The 15,418-nt window shown below is 41.3% G+C and overlaps 1 long non-coding RNA gene across 1 annotated transcript; it reads left to right on the top strand.

Annotated features, from left to right (window-relative positions):
• The first annotated feature begins 5,337 nt into the window (after positions 1 to 5,337).
• On the top strand, positions 5,338 to 6,937 carry LOC134737623 (uncharacterized). Its single transcript, XR_010122704.1, has 3 exons — positions 5,338 to 5,586; positions 5,676 to 5,764; positions 6,818 to 6,937. It is a non-coding gene; the product is annotated as an uncharacterized LOC134737623 (long non-coding RNA).
• The last annotated feature ends 8,481 nt before the right edge of the window (positions 6,938 to 15,418 follow it).

The following is a 15,418-nucleotide window of genomic DNA, read 5'->3' as shown; positions in this document are numbered from 1 at the left end:
AAAACCAGTCCATTTTCCATCTGGAACTTGGAAATATGGTCTTTCCTAGAGAAGAACGTCAAAGCCTCAGATGGCATCTAGGGGGCTAGACAGGGAGATAAATGAATAAAGTTGGCAGGTTGAAACAATAATCCTGAGGATGGTGTTTCACTGGGCATGTGCCACACCCAAGGTGACAAATTTAGTAAGTTGCTATGCGGGTCACATAAGATCCTGCATGTAAGTGCCTGGCACAGTGCCTGGCATCCAGACGATATGCAAGAAATGGTAGCTATTATGATGATTGTTGTCCATCAGCCTAAGGGGGAGTCCTAAACCAAAGACTGAAAAGCCCCGGAAAGTCCAATATCCTGTTATTTTCTGACTGTAATACACAAAGAAATGTGCTAAGAGGAGCTAGGTGTTGGAAGGAAAGAACTGTTCAGTGGTTAGAGGAATGCCCAGTTTCTATTCTTTCTCTGATGAATTCTACAGCCTTCTCCAGCAGTAAAATTGAGATTTTTTTTTTAAAGATAGATTTAAAACTACTTTAGTGTTTTAAAACCCTGCTACCTTCTGAATGAGGGAGTATTATGACAACGGAGTATTAGGACAATGCAGTAGCGCTTGAAGCCAAAAAATACATTAAACTGACAAATTACTCAATGTTCTTGAATGTATTGAGAGATTTATACAAATAGCAGAGAGCCTGGGGTGAGTTATTGATAAGAACACAGAAAACAAAAAAAGAGGCAATGGCTAACTCTAGGAAAAACAAAATGTTATAGTCATAGCACACGAAGTGGCCCAGTTGTGAATAATATAACCAATCATCAGGCTGGGCATGGTGGCTCCATGCCTGTAATCCCTGAACCTTGGGAGGCTGAGGTGGGAGAACTGCTTGAGCCTGGGAGGTCAAGGCTGCAGTGAGCCATGATTCTGCCACTGCACTGTAGCCTAGGTGACAAAGTGAGACCCTGTCTCTCAAAAACAACAAGAAAAACAACAACAACAAAACCCAATCATCATAATATAACCATCAAATATTAATTCAATATTTGAATAGACTTTTTAAAGAACTGTCTTAGGTTTAAAGGAAAATTAATAATATAGTTTAGGGAGTTCCTATATGCTCCATATCCAGTTCCCCCATCACTAACATCTGACATTACTATCTGACATGAAATTTGTTACATATAATGGACCAATCTCAATACATTATCATCAACTAAAGTCCATGGGTGATTAAGATTGCCTTAGTTTCTCCTAATGATTTTTTTCTGTTCTAAGATTCAATCCAGGAATCCATACTGCATTTATTTGTATGTATTTCCTTAGGCTCCTCTTGACTGTGGCAGTTTCTTAAGCTTTCCTTGTTTTTGATGACCTTGACAGTTTTGAACAGTACTGATCAAGTATTTTCCAGAATGTCCTTCAACTGGGGTTTGTGTAATGTTTTTCTCATGATTAGCCTGAGTTATGGGTGTTTAGGAGGAAGATTACAGTGGTAAAGTGCCATTTTCATTACTTCATACCAAGGGTACATATATTATCAACATGTTTTATCACTATTGATGTTGATCTTGATCACCTAAGGTACTGTTTGTCACTTAAATAATTTTAAAATATTAAACATAAAGTAGAAATAAAATATAATTTAAAAATTTAAATGGCACCAATCTATACTTGGAATATGAAGTGGTGAAGACTGTATATGTGTGTGGCATGTGTGTGTGGCATGTGTGTGGCATGTGGGGATAGTGATGAGGGAAGATATCTTTACCTTTCATAGTTGAGAGACAATCAGTTTCTGAATGGAGGAAAAAATCAAGAAGTTACGGAACAAACATTTTATTTAGAAAAATGGAGGAAGAGAATTGCTTCAGGAAAGTGAGAACTCAGGATGAGGAGAGGTGGGACAGGGAACAGGGACCATGGTGGATACTGACCACTTGACACCCATCCCAACCTCCTTTTTCTTGACTTTCTACTATGCAGGCTGAAAAGCTAAAAAAAGAAAAACTCTCACCAGCTTAAACTCCCTTGCAGCTGAGTGTAATGAAGACACAGCTCTTGCCAGTAACACAATCAGAAACCTGCTGGGGATTTCTGGGAAAGTCTTTGCTGCCTTCCTTCTGCCTGGAACACAGATGTGATTGATGACTTGAGGAGCTGCAGCAGCCATCTTGTGATCATGAGGGAAAGGCCAAGAAACTGGAAAAACATCTGACCTGATGCTGTTGAGCCACTTAACAAACTGCTCACGTCTGGACCTCTGGTTGTGAATAACACCAAAAATATTAAAATCAATTATTATAGTTTATGTTACCAGCAATTCGGTTTTCTGCTACTTGCAGCCATGTGCAATCCATAGCAAATATAAGGACTGTTTGACTTTTTTTAAAAAAATCAATGTATCTGCAGTATTTTGATAACCATTAAAATTAAATTTTAAAATAGATTAGTAGAGTAGAGTGTTAGTCGTTAGTAAAATGGTCCCTGGACTCAGGGACTGCCTGGCACACATGGGATTCTCATGTAATTTTGGTCGAGGCCCAGGTCTCTTCCTAGTTCCTGCACAGCTCTTAGACCATGTCCTCCCCCATTCTTCAGGCAAACACCTCTTAGGCAGTTAGGAAAGAATACTGCAGATGTAGCAGCCTCTGTGACAGTCCCCATTACATTCCTGCACTTTGCATCTTGACATATATAGATTTTACTTAATGCTATAAATTCAGACAATTGTGCTGAAGTCCAATTAATCCAGTGAATTTTCTGGGACAAATGCAAGGCAAAGCTTGATTATGAGGTAGGAGCCCAAGCTCCTGTCTATTTTTTGCTCCTTTCTTTCTGATAAAGCCACTGCACAAAGGCCTCAAAAATACTTTCTGGGCTGGGCACAGTGGCTCATGCTTGTAATCCCAGCACTTTGAGAAACCAAGGTGGGCGGATCACCTGAGGTCAGGAGTTTGAGACCAGGTGAAAGCCCGTCTCTACTCAAAATACAAAAATTAGCCGGGCGTGGTGGTGGGCGCCTATAGTCCCAGATACTCAGGAAGCTGAGGCAGGAGAATCACATGAACCTGGAAGGTGGAGTTTGCAGCGAGCCGAGACCGCGCCACTGCACTCCAGCCTGGGTGACAGAGTGAGACTCTGTCTCAAAAACAAACAAACAAAAAAAACTTTCTGAACTCTCCTCTGCTCTATGTCTATTTCTTTAGAGATGTAGCAAAATAGTTAAGAATCAGAACCCTGCATGTCATCCTAGACACTTCCCTCATCTGCTTTATCCTCGAGTCCTATTTTACCCCTTGGAATCTCTCAAGGCCATCTCCTATTCATGACCTCTTCATCACCCTAGGCCAGGCAGCTGTCAGTGGTTGATGTCCCCGCTCTGTTCAAAGCCCTCCAATCGCCCCATCTCACTCAGTGTGAAAACCAATGACCTACCAGCTCACATGTGATCTGGTCTCATTTAACCTCTCTGGCCTCACTCTCCTCCACTCTTTCCCTCATTTTCCCTTTTCTACTCACATATGCGCCATGTCCCCTCTTACTTTTGCCTGGAATGTCCTCCTACCCGCCCAGGCCCACATGTTTTGCCCTTTATCTTCCTAACTCCTATTCACTCTTCAGAGCTAACTTAGTTATCACCTCCTCTAGGAAGGCTTTCTTGATTCCCAATGTTATATAAAGAGAACTCCCCAAGGACAGGGTTCAACATCTCGTATTTCAGCCCCAGCATCAGAACAGTTCCTGACACAGAGTAGGCACTCAATAGATGTTTGTTGAGTGAATGAATGTTGGTAGACAGAAGAAAATAAGCTGTTGCTTCCAACAAGTGGCGATTGAGCCTGTGAGCACAGCTGCGTTTGGGGTGAGAGACTGCCCTCTAGGGCAGCCCATACATGCTCTGTTAGAAATGCTTTGAGTGCAAGTAACCGTAAATCCAGCTAATACGGCCGAAAATACAGGTTGTGCCAAACTATGGCACACAGGCCAAATCTGGCCCTTAGCCCATTTTTGAAAATGAAGTTTTCCCGGAACATAGTCACACCCATTTGTTAACATATTGTCAAAGGCTGCTTTCGTGATGTAAATGAAGAGTTTAGTAGTCACGACAGAGACATATGGCTGGCAAAACTTAAAATATCTACTATGTGGCCCAAGGAGTTTCCAGGGTTAGTTTCATAGCTGAACCATACTCAAGACATTGGGATAGTATCTCTGTTATTCTCTTGGCTTTCTCCTCATGGTCACAAAATGGCTTCCACAGCTCCAGGCATCACATCCTCACATAACTGCATTTGGAGAAGGAAGTAACTGGAGGCTTAGAGCAGAGAGATCCCCTTATGTTTTCCTCTTATCAGGGAAGAAAAACTTTCCCAGACTGCCCATAAATTGACCTTTATACCTTGCTGGTCAGACTGGGTTACATGCCCATCCTCTATGCCAGAGGCTGAACCCACCTTCCCTAAATCCCGGAACAAGATTAGAGTCCTTACAGCAAGGAAGAAGAGAAGGGATGTTACATTAGTGGGCAACCACAGTGTCTGCCATAACATTCCCTCCGACTACCTTTCTCTCTCCTCAGCGGCATCTGACTCTCCCTTAGGAAGGGAACTGCCTTAGATCTGGAAAAAGACCTTGCCAAGAGCTCAGGTTCGAAGGTGAGCTTCCTCTTCCCCAGGGTAGGGTACAAAGTAGCACTACTGAAAGGAGAGCTGCTGCATTGTATAATTGAAGGAAAAGAATTTGAAGCTTCAGGGACAAAATCGGAGATCCAGGGTGGAGACAGAGGTGAGGGCACCGGCAAGATAGTGTCTTGGGAGAAAGTCACTGTTCAATCTGAGTTTTCTGCCCTTTACAAAATCTTGTATAAAGTCTATTAAATTCGTAATAACCACTAGAACACAGTGGTTGCAAACAAGAGAAAAACAAACAAGCTAAACCGTTTTAGGTGAAAAACAAAAACAGAATACATCTTAAAAAGCACAACTGAATAGTCCGCTAGGAAGAATGGATGAGGGAGAGAGGGAAGCGGGACTGAAAAGATGGGATTTGATTTCTCTTTATTTCTCTGCCCCATTTCCCACTTAATGACTCCATTCTCAGGCAGTCTTCCTCTGCAGCACACGGTGGCTGTCAGCAGCACCTGGAGAAAGATCTTTCTTTTTTTAGACCAGCAAGCAAAGGAGTCTCTTCCCTCAATTTGTAGAAAACATTCATCTTTATTCTGATTGAACAAGCTCAGGTCACATGCCCATCCTTGGGCCAATCACTGTAGCCAAGGGGTGGAAATTATCCTGATTGGCTCAGACCTCAGCCACAGGCCCCACCCCTGGAAGAGGATGTCACTTCCCAGAAGCCCACGGGCCCTTGGGGACGGACGGGCACTGTTCCCCAGAGCAGTGCAATCAATGCTGGGAAACTGAAGCTGCGAGTGTCCGAGGGACCCTGGGACGTCTCTGGGGTCTGCGTAGGTACCCATGGAGGAGCAGAGATGGCAGATGAAGGAGGCCGTGGAGGAGAAAAGAACGCAGGAATTCACCAGAAATTGGCAGGCTGTGGAATTGACGGAGTCCTCTTACTGTCCAGGCCTAAGGGGTAAGGAGACGTCTCCTCTCCCCCATGCTGGCATTTGGGTCACATGTGGAATCCGTGGTAAACTGAGGCACCTGTCTTCTCCTTCCCAGGTCCAATAATCCCATCCTTTGCCGAACGCTTTACTGTGGGACTGGCATCATTTCAAGCATTTAATCCTCGTCCCAACTCTACGAGGAAGGTACTGTTGTTCCCACTTCACAGGGGAGGTTATTGAGGCACAGAAAGGTCAACCAATTCACTCAAGGTCACGCAGCTCCTACAGAGTGCATTTGGGATTCGAACCTGCAATGTGGTTTCCAGTGCAGCCCACCATGACCATTCCACGTGGCCAAAGCCAGCGCGCCTGGAATCCGGGAAGGGAGTTCTTTCTATTGCAGGCCAGGAGGGGGTACATCCCACTTGCCTTGAGGGCCCCTAGTGCTTGTCAGGAGGCGACAGAACGAGGTGCTATCCTCTCTGGGGCAACTGAACTGCCACCAGAAAAATGACCCATAAACTCGAGATGGAGCCCGCTTTCCCTCTGTGGATTCCACCCTCCATTACGTCTCTCCCTCAATTAATTAATAAAGCCTCGCGCCTCTCTGCCTGGCTGCTTCCTTCCCTCACTCTACCTCCCCATCTCCACTGAGATCCCGGGAAAATATCCCTCCCCATGGCCCAGCCTGCTGTTGTCTCTCAGTCCCTACGGTTGCTCCTCATAGGGAGGCTGTTGGAGAGAGAGAGAACACGGAAGGCCCCAGGTGGATTTGTGCAGCCCTTGAAACGGGGCTCTGCTTCATCGAATCTCAGTTTTGTGAAGCTCTTCTGTTGAGCCCGGCCTCTGCTCCAGATTCATTTGTATGGGCAGACCTCCCAAAGACAGGTTCAGTCCAAGGACAGGTTCAAAGTCGAAGATGGGGTTCAGAGCTCTCTCTGAAGGCCCACGCTCTCTAGTTTCCTATTTGCAGGCACACCTTTTATGAACAGCTTGGTTCTGCGCTAAAAATGTGTGGGAAAGAGCTGAGGCCCTAAATTCAGGCAGACCTGGCTTCAAGTCCTAGCCCAACAATAACTGGTCTGGTGACTTGAACTTCTGTGGGTCTCATTTTCCTGTCCTGTAAAATGGGGATAGTAACAGAAATTGTATATTTGGAAGTTAAATGACAGAACATGCAAATCTCTTAGCACAGAGCCTGACACAATGGAAGTAATTGATTTTTTTTAAATAGCTTTTTTTTTTTTTTTGAGACAGGGTCTCGCTTTGTCACCCAGGCTGGAGTGCAATGGTGCAATCACAGCATACTGCAGCCTCAACCTCCCAGGCTCAAGCAATCCTCCCACCTCAGCCTCGTGAGTAGCAGGGACTACAGGGGTGTGCTATCACACCTGTCTAATTTTTGTATTTTTTTTTGTAGAGACAGGGTTTCACCATGTTTCCCATGGCTGGTCTCAAACTACTGGTCTCAAGCAGCCCACCCATCTCAGCATCCCAAAGTGCTGGAATTACAGGCATGAACCACTGCGCCCAGCCAAAAATTAGCTATTTTATTGTCAGTAGAATCGTTACAATTATTTTATGACTTTCCAAGATAGCACGCTACCCTCGGAGAAACAGCACAGAGCAGGAGCTAAGAACGCAGACTCTGGATTCAGTCTTCATGACTTTAAATCCTGGCTCTGTCATTTTTCAGCTCTGTGACCTTAGGCAAGTTATTCTACGCCTCTGTGCCTCAGTTTCTTGATCTTGAAAATGGTAATAATAATAATACCCACCTCGCAGGTTCTTGTGAGGATTAAATGTGACGAGACATGTGAGGGCTTAGAACAGCACACAATGAATATTAGCTATAACATTCACTAACTTCTCAGTAAATGAAAACTGTCATTCTTTCAGTGGTGGGTTTTGATAAGTGGCAGGCTAGTAGCAACCAGCTGTCCTAAAAAAATTGTAAGCCAGGCATAGTGACACATGCCTGTAACCCCAGCACTTTGGGAGGCTAAGGTGAGAGGATCACTTGAGGCCAGGAGTTTGAGACCAGCCTGAGCAACATAGCAAGATCCCATCTCTTAAAAAATGATACATGTATGCATGTACATGCATACTTTTTTGTGTGATGAATTTTACTGATTTAAAGGATGTGTGGTGCAAAATTTGCAAATAATAATAAAGTTTCATTTAGTTTTGCCAAGCTCTGTAGCCATTATCTATACGTAATTGCAAGTTGACCATGATTTCCTTCCTTCCTTCATTTGTTTGAAATGGGATCTTGATATAATTCAGGCTGATCTTGAACTCCTGGGCTCAAGCCATCCTCCTCAGTAGCTGGGACTACAGGCGCCCACCAACCATGCCTGGCTAATGATTTAAAAAAAAATTTTTTTAGAGATAGGGTCTCTCTGTGTTGTCCGGGCTGCAAGCCAACCATGATTTGACAAATGGAGTTGCACCCCAACCATGAGTGTATTTCCAACATGAATGTTGGCTGATTTTTCATTTCCATTAATGAGTAAAATGAAAGTGAGACAATGAAGACATATGTTGGAACTTCACTCAGCCATCGACTTCTTTGCTAAATTGGATAATAGTTTTTAATACTGGAAGAATATTTACTCCAATTTTTATTGCTATTCACAATGTAATGGGTATAACACAACACACTTTAAAAATTTAATCTGTATTATAACATTTTCTTCATTTCTTTCTGAGGTCTAGACAATCAGCCAAAGCCCTGATTGGTAGCATCTGTCTATTTTCATGGTGTAAATATTCCCACCATGGCTAGATTCAGCCTAACAAGATAGAGTCACTGAATGTGAAGTTGGAAAAAGAGGCACAGTGAGTGACCCACCATTATACATTATTTCCACCATATAGATACAATAGACTTTAATCCCAAGAACATAGATAATAGCAAAATTTATAAAATAATCAGAAAGTAACAAGTAGTGCATCATTTATTATATGTTTTTAATTTAATCTCTTCGAGTGTTATATAATTTAATTTAAAATAATTGCTGTTTAACAACTAGCTTGCAAAATTTCTAAAAGTTTAACAATTGGCTTTCATGAGCCAGTGTGAGCTACCTCCAGCATACCTCTGGTTTTGATAGCTAAATCCCTAAATCCCCAGAGGAAGCTTCAAGAATAACAAAAGAGGAAATGTATTAAATAATTATGGGACATGAGAGATTTTTTAAATTATGCATTAAGAACAATTTTTCCTAAATGAGGGGTTTTCCTTATTGTGGTAGATTGTATTTTCCAAAGGTGGCCACAAAATATCTCTTATTCCCAAATGTTCTTCTAGTACTTTGCCACTCTACTGTCAAGAGGTAAGAGTCGGTGTCCCCTCTCCTTGAATTGGGGTGAGTTTGGGATTGCCTGGAACAATAGAGTATGGTGGAAGTGGCTTCCATCCATAGGTGACTTCCAAGGCTAAGTCTGAAAAGATGGTGCCACTTCCTCCTTGTGACCTAGAAAACTCACTCTTGAAGCCTGCAGCCTCCATGTAAGCAATTTGGCCAACCTGAGACTGCCATGTTGTGAGGAAGCCCGAACTAGCCTATGCAGAGCGACTGCACAGAGAGCCCGGAGACTCCATGAAGAGAGAGAGAGGCCCAGGAACACCCAGCTGTGCCCTGCTGGCCCAGCACCAGCAACATTTGACCATAACTGTGCAAGAGGCTCTGGGCCAGATCCATGCATCAGAGACCTCGGCAGGGCCTTGGACATACTAAAAGCTTGTAGAGTCCTGAGAAGGATGTCAGCGCCGAATTAAGAAAAACGTTATTAGAAACTGGAAGAAAGGGGATTTTTGTTATGTGGTGGTGGAAAGTTTGTCACCTGGGGTAACACAGAAAGAAAACAGGTATCCAGTGAACTCACTGTTATAGCAGAATATTAAAAGTGTTATCTGGCTTTTTCTTGCTACCTATGATAAAATGTAAAAGGAAAGAAATGAACTAAAACAAGCTATTAAATATAAAGGAGCCAGGACCTGCTGGACTTGAAAACAAAATTATTTTTCTTTCCTAGCTTCTCTAGATGGCAAAAACTTCTCAAACTGAGAAAAGGCCTCAGGTTTTTATTACCTGATTTCAAGACTTACTATACAGTAAGTCTACAGTAATCAAGACAGTGTGGTATTGGTGAGAGGATAGTCACATGGATCAATGGAACAGAATAGAGAATCCAGAAATAGACCTGCTCGTATATGGTCAATTGATTTTCAACCAAGGTGCAAAGGCAATTCAATAGAAAAAGGATGGTCTTTCTCAATAAAGAGGGCTAGAAAAAATGGACATTATATGCAAAATAAAATGACCCTTAGCCCATACCTAGCTCCCTGTACAAAAATTAACTTTAAATGGATCATAGACTTAAATGTAAAACCTAAAACTATGAAACTTTCAGGAGATGACATAGGAGAAAATCTTTGTGACTTAAGTTTGGCAAAGATTTCTCATGTGGGACACAAAAACACAAATCATAAAAGAAAAAAGCTGATAAATTGGGCTTCATCAAAATTTAGAACTTCTGCTCTTTCAAAGCCTTGGTTAAGAAAATGAAAAGACAAGAAACTACACACTGGGAGAAAATATTTACAAAATGCATATCTTATAAAGGAGTGGTTTCCAAAATAAGAAGACAAAAAAACTCTCAAAACTCAATTTTGAAAGGAAACTCAATGTTATTATAAAACAACCCAATTTAAAGTGGGCAAAAGACTATCTGTTCTCCACTGAATTGCCTTTGTAACTTTGTCAAAAATCAGTTGTCCATTTATGTGTGGATCTATTTACAGACTCTGTATTCTGTTCTATAGATCTATATTCCTGTCTTTATACCAATACCATGCTGCCTTGAATACTGTAGTTTTATAATAAGTCTTGAAATCACGTAGTGTTAGTTCTCCAACTTTATTATTTTTCAAAGGCTTTCTAAGTCCTTTGTCTTTCTCTATGAATTTTAGAATAAACTTGTCACTTCCTACCAAAAAAAAAAAGAAGCCTCCTGGGATCTTTGATCAGAATTGCATTAAATCTATAGTTCAATTTGGGGGAAATTGCCATCACAACGACACCAAGTCTTCCAACTCATGAACAGGATATATCTCTCCACCTATTTAGCTCTTTTTAAATTTCCTTCAGCAGTGTTTTGTAGTTTTTAGTCTAGAAGTATTTCATCACTTTTTTGTCAGATTTATCCCATAACACTTTTTACTTTTGATGCTATTGTAAATGGTATTGTGTTGTAATATTCCAATTTCTAGTTGTTCTTGACTGTATTTAGAAGTGCAATTGATTTTTGTATAATGATCTTGTATCCTGCAACCTTGCTAAACTCAATTACTAGTTCTCAATTACTAGAAAATCATCAGATTTTATATAAAGATTATCATATCATGTGCAAATTTTACTTCCTTTTTTCCAGTGTTAATGCCTTTTATGTCTTTGCCTTGCATTATCAAAATGGCTGTAACACCCACTGCAGTGTTGAATAGGAATGGGTGAGAGCAGGCATTCTATATCTTATATATAAAAATTAACTCAAAACAGTTTATAGATCTAAATGTAAAGATACAACACTACAAAGATTCCTGAAGAAAGAAAATTTTTGTGACCTTGGGTTAGGCAAAGGGGATGTTGTTAGACACACTATCAAAAGCATGAGCCATAAAAAAATTGAAAAAGTGATCTTCATCAAAATTAAAGCCTTCTGCTCTTTGAATAACTCTTTTAAGAGAATGGAAATATGAGCCATGGACTGAGAGAAAATGTTTGCAAGTTACACATCTGAATTAAAGAAAAACAAAAACTTGTATCCACAATACATAAAGAACTCTCAAGACTCAATAATAAGAAAATAAGCAGCCCAGCTTTTATAATGGGCAAAAGATTTGAACAGACATTTCACCAAAGAAGATGGCAAATAAACACATGAAGAGACATTTAGCATTATTAGTCATTACAAAAATGCAAATTTAAACCACGATGAGACACCACTACATGCCTATTAGAATTTTAAATTTAAAAGACTGGCTATACTGGGTTGAATAGGGTCCCCTCCAAATTCGTGTCCACTGGAACCTCAGAATGTGACCTTATTTGGAAATAAGATATTTTCAGATAATTACTTAAAGCAAGGTAATAGTGGATTAGGGTAGGCCCTAAATCTAGTGACTGACTGTTGTCCTTAAGAAGGCCACATGAAGACACAGACACACAGAGAAGAGAATGCCATGTGAAGCCAGGGACAGAGACTGGAGTGATGCATATATAAGCCCAGGAATATCTGTGGCCACCAGAGCTGGAAGAGGCAAGGAAGCTCTCTCCCTGAGAGCCTCCAGAGGAGATCAACCCTGCTGACTCTTGACTTTAGAATTCTGGCCTCCAGAGCTGTGAGAAAACACGTTTCTCTTGTTTTAAGACCCCCAGTTTGTGGCAATTCATTACAGTAACCCTTGGAATCGAATATATTGACCATTCCAAATGCTGGGGAAGAATGTGGAGGAATTGGAATTCTTGTATGTTGCTGATGGGAATGTAAGATAGTACAAGCGCTTTGGAAACCAGTTTGGCAATTTTTTAAAAAAGTTAAACACCTGCTGCAGGAGCCAGCCATTCTGCTTCTAGGTATTTACCCAAGAGAAAAGAAAGCTGTGGTAGGCAAAATAATGGCCCCTGAAGATGTCCATGCCCTAATCCCTGGAACCCATAAACATGTTAAATTACATGACAAAGGAGACTTTTTAGATGTGATTAGATTAAGGATCTTGAGATGGAGAGATTGTTCTGGATTATCCAGGTGGGCCTGATGTCATCACAAGGGTCCCTATAAGTGGAAGAGGGAGGCAGAAGAGTGAGTGTGAGAGTGACATCATGTGACAAGACTTGACTGGTCATTGCTGCCTTTGAAGATGGAGGAAGGAGCCACAAGCCATAAATTCAGGTGGCCTCTAGAAGCTGGAAAAGGCAAGGGAACAGATTCCTTCTAGAGCTTCCAGAAGGAATGCAGCTGTGCTGACACTTTGATCTTATCCCAGTGAAACTCATTTTAAAATTCTGACCCCCAGAACTATAAAATAATAAATTTGTGTTGTTTGAAGCCTCTACGTTTGTGGTGATTTTTATAGCACCCATAGCAAACAAATACAAAAACATATATCCACACAAAGACTTGTAAGCATCAATGTCCATAGCAGCTTTATTTGTAATAGACAAATATCCACCAATATGGATAAACAAATTATGGAATATCCATGCAATGGGATTCTACTCACATACTGCCTTATTCCCTGTATATGGCATTCTGAAAAGGGCAGAACTTCAGGGACAGAAAATAAATGAGGAACTGCCAGGGGCTGGGTGGGTGATAGAAATGATTACAAAGGTATACAAGGGAAGTTTTTTGGGTGATTGTAGTGGTAGTTACATAATTGTATGCATTTGTTGAACTTACAGAACTATACCCCTAAAAAGGGCAAATTTTTCTCTATATAAATTTTACTTCAGTAACTTTGACTTAGAAAATGGAGAAGTGAGAGACATAGCAAGGAAAAAGAAGGAAATGGCTGGGCACAGTGGCTCACACCTGTAATCCCAGCATTTTGGGAGGCCGAGGCAAGTGGATCACTTGAGGTCAGGAGTTTGAGACCAGCCTGGCCAACATGGTGAAACCCCATTTCTACTAAAAATACAAAAAATTAGCTGGACGTGGTGGTGCACACCTGTAATCCCAGCTACTTGGGAGGCTGAAGCAAGAGAATCTCCTGAACCCGGGAGGTGGAGGTTGCAGTGAGCTGAGATCATGCCATTGCACTCCAGCCTGGGTGACAAGAGCAAAACTCCATCAAAAAAAAAAAAAAAACAAAACAAAAAGGAAGGGCCTCAGACCAAATATCGAATTCAGGTGGGATTTGTAAGTTCCTTTAAGACACAAGAAAGATTTATGGCAGTGCCTCGTAGAACCTTTCCAGTAGAGAAAAGCTTCTCTAAGGATCTAAAGGCCATGCCTCACAGGCACTTTCCATTATATGACAAGCCTTTTTAAGATCTTAAAGGCATTGATCTACAGTGATCTCAATGGGAACCCACAGTAGAAAAGGGCTTATCTCAAAGAGATTTGTGATTTTGGCTTTTCTTTAATGGCATGAATCTTGATAAGGTTTGTAGGAAACACACAATGTTTTTAATAGAATTGTTTTGGTGGAAGCTGTGCCTGCTTGAACTAAAAGTAACCGAGAGAATAGAAAATAAAATGAGGTCTTTGGGTTTCCAAACTTCTATAGGTAGGAAGCAAGCCAAGAAAAACCCTCAGCTGCAAACATGGCTGTACTTTATGGAAAATAACAGTGACTCAGAATCATATCTAGGGAACAATCATGAATCCCAATCAAGGAATTGGCAACATTTAGCAACATTTGCCCAGCTGGATTTTAGAATTGCTATAGACCAGTGATTTACCTCCCATTTTCTACCTCTTTCAATGTGAGTGCCTATAATCGTTATCTTCTGCCTGACCCATGACTGCATGTTGAGTGTGTAAGAAGCAGTTAACTTGCTCTTTACTTTATAGATGTTCAGGTCAAAAAGAAAGGTACTCAAAGAGCTGTTCCCAAAGTATCATCCCTGAGGAGCATCATGTGGGCCTGAACCTGATTTAGATAATAAAATCCTGGACCTTGATACTAAGCCTGATCCTGTAATGGGATGAAACTCCTGGGAGGTCTCAGAAGAGTGTATTTTACATATGAAAGGGATAAGAATTGTTGTGGCCAGAGAGTGAGCTTGGCACATTATATTTTCCAAAAATGTCTGCAGTAATATTTCCCAACCCACAGGCCCTTCTAGAACTTTGCAACTCCTCCATGAAGAGGTGTAATCTATGTCCCATCCCCACTTGAACTTGGTTTGGCATTTCTGACTTTCTTGACTAGTGGACTACAGTAAAAGTGATACCATGTGACTTCTGAGGCTAGGTCACAAAAATACCATATACTTCTGCCTCGATTTATTGAGATGCTCAATCTTGAAACCCAGCTACCATGCTGTGAGGAAACCCAAGTAGCCTTTGAAGAGACCCAGATGGAGAGGAACCAGAGCTCTCAGTCTAATGCCCTGGCTGAGCTCCTAACCAATGGTTAGCACCAAGATGCCACGTGAGTGAGCCATCTTGGAAGTGGATCTTCCCGCCCACATTGAGCTGTGTCAGCTGAAGCCCCATGCAACAGACACAAGCTGACCCCACTAAGTCCTGTCCAAATTGCTGACACACGAGCAAAATAAGTGATTATTATTTATTTCAAGCCACTAAGTTATGGGGTACATTGTTACACAGTAATGAATAAATAAAACCTTTACCTAGAGGTCTCTAAAAATAGCATAGAAATGAACCCAGAGCCAAAGCAATAAGAAAAATATTGATAGATGGGTACTTTAAAATGTAAAGCTTCTGCATACCAAAAAGAGTCATAGACAACATTAAAAGTTAAAGATATCCGTTTCCAGGTATATACACACAAGAATTGAGAGCAGGGACTTAAAAAGATATTTGTATACCCATGTTCATAGCAACACTATTCACAATAGCCAAAAGATGGAAACAATCCAAGTGTCCATCGATGGATGAATGGATAAGCAAAAATGTGGTCTATCCACACAATGAAATATTATTCAGCCTTAAAAAGGAAGGAAGTTCTGACATAGGCTACAACAGGAATGACACTTGAAGACATCATGCTAAGTGAGATAAGCCAGACACACAAAAAAGATAAATATTGTATGATTTCACTTATGTGAGGTTCCTGGAGTAATTATAGAGACAGAAAGTAGAATAAGGGCTACCAGGGGC

Source organism: Pongo pygmaeus, chromosome 10 (genome assembly GCF_028885625.2).
Source record: "Pongo pygmaeus isolate AG05252 chromosome 10, NHGRI_mPonPyg2-v2.0_pri, whole genome shotgun sequence".
NCBI classification, from domain to species: Eukaryota; Metazoa; Chordata; class Mammalia; order Primates; family Hominidae; genus Pongo; species Pongo pygmaeus.
This window is presented reverse-complemented; position numbering and strand designations above follow the sequence as displayed.